Raw genomic sequence first — 2,432 nt, 5'->3', positions numbered from 1 at the left:
ATAATAATTAATATAAAAAAATAATGTTTAAATAAATTCTAAGATGAAATAAACAATATATGTTAATATATTAATTTAATATATAATATAATAAATGTTAATTTTATGTTATAATTTTATGTTAATTTTGAAAAAATATGCGTCACAGTTTTTTTACGAATTATATCAATATTACTTCGTGTTTATTTTTTAAAAATATTATTTGTGTTTTCTCCTAATACACATCTTGTGTTAAATTAACACATAAATTTGAGTGGCACATGTGTTAAATTTAACACCAAATTTCTAATGATATGATAAACAAGTTGTGAGTAGAATATAAATTTTAAATGGTAAATTACGAGAAGATTAATTTTTATAATAATACGTGACAATAATGATAATAAATTGACTAAACTTTTGTTTTTTTAGGAATTCTTGTAAACATATCAAAAAATTCAACTTTTGATCTTGAATAGTTGTACGAAGTGAAGCAAACCAAGACAGAATATAAGACGTTTAAAAAACTACGGAATTAATATCTACAATAACATGTCAATGTTTCGTATCGAAAAATCTTCTCTGTAACTTGCACGATGTCATATTCGTGACTACAAATTTTAATAATTTGGTATATGAGATTGCGAAGAATAATCTAATCCAAATAGGATTGTTGTTCAAAATAGAATTCGGGAGTCATGATATATCACAAGAATAAGATATAACACTGAAAATAATATGATAAAGAATTTTGTTAAAAATATTATTCACCAATTCAACATGAATATTGATATATGGACTAATGTATTATACTCAAGTTTCAGTGACGATGAAAATATTTCAATAGGCGCTTGCACAACCATATATAATGTAAATGTAAAATATAGAAAAGAAGATACAAATGAGGATTCTAATTTTCAAATTAGATTAATAGCGGAAAATTTCTCTGATAAAAAGAATTTACAAATGAAGAATTTACATATTCTGAAAAATAGAAAGGACTGCAATTATTCTGAGGATTGAGATATGAGGGAGCAAAAATGATATGTATAAGAGAGAACTTTTCTACATATTTTATGATTTATTTATTCTGTTTTGTTCTTGTTAAATACAAAAAAATTAATTGTTGTACGACAGCGTTAATGATTTTCTATAATTCCCTAATTGTTTCAACAATTTTATTAAATTTTTGATCGCAAAATATATACATATATTTAGGATTATAAATATTGTATTAATGAAAAAGTACAACATATTGTATTAGCAGCATAATGATATATGTGTGTGTGTGTGTGTGTGTGTGTGTGTGTGTGTGTACATGATCTGAATAATGTTTGAATAATATAAAAATCTTTTTACCGAAAAAAATTTTAGATGCTATATTTACATAACAATTTCGCCTCCTCTATTTAACTTTATTCTATAATAAATTTTGCAGACACAATATGTCCATATGATAGAAGTTATTGATAAAAAATTAAAAATTTTCACTAAACTGGATGGGCAACGACTACTTAATCTATCGAATCCTTCAGAAACAATTAAGTTTAAAATAATGGAGCTAAATCTAATTAATTTCAGATCTCATAAAACAATGTCATTTGAGAAAAATACTTTAGGACCCGACTATGCTTGAAAACTAATTCAAACTTCGAAAACATACATTTTATGTGATAAATTCTTTATTTAAGTATTTATGTCATCTTTTTGTATTTGTAAAATTTGCTAATATTGGATAATTGATCAATTTTGAAACTATGCAAAAATATTATTAAATATTATTAAATAAAATATTATTAAAGCATTTGATAAAATTATAATTTTGTTCTTAGTTGTTGTTGTTGATCCTACGATAAAATCTGATATCTAATACAAGCAAATACTACTCCTTTTACATAGCACTATATTCAGAATAAATTGAATTTGTCCATTAAAAATGATGTTACTTGTTCTAGTTACATTTAACATTTAGAATTGATATAATTCTATTAAGTTATAATTCTATTCAATAATTTATTATAGTAACAAAAAGTTCATTATGATTAGAATTCCTCTAGTAATTATGACAACAAACTATGTCTATTATTTTATTACAAAAAGAAAGTTTCATCAAGTATATTTTGCTTTAACGTAATTGATTTCAACGGTTGTATCGGATAAATCGAATTATAATTGTGTTATTTACATGTCAATTATAATAATTATTTTGAGAAAACCGTAGAAATACTCATTTATATTTTAAAATAAAAGAATTATAAATAAATAATTTAATGCAATAAATGAAAAAAAAAAACAAAAAATTTAGTAAGATTTCGAGTAATAATTTAGATTAAATACGTACATGTATATGGATGGGTTCACATAAACATTTTTATTTTTAAATTAAATACATATTAATTACATTACATTAAATACACCAATTACATAATTACTATAAAAATATTTATACAAAT

The sequence above is a fragment of the Atta colombica genome, unplaced genomic scaffold (genome assembly GCF_001594045.1).
Source record: "Atta colombica isolate Treedump-2 unplaced genomic scaffold, Acol1.0 scaffold88, whole genome shotgun sequence".
Lineage (NCBI taxonomy): Eukaryota > Metazoa > Arthropoda > Insecta > Hymenoptera > Formicidae > Atta > Atta colombica.
The sequence above is the reverse complement of the archived record's forward strand: the minus strand, read 5'-3'. Positions refer to the sequence as shown.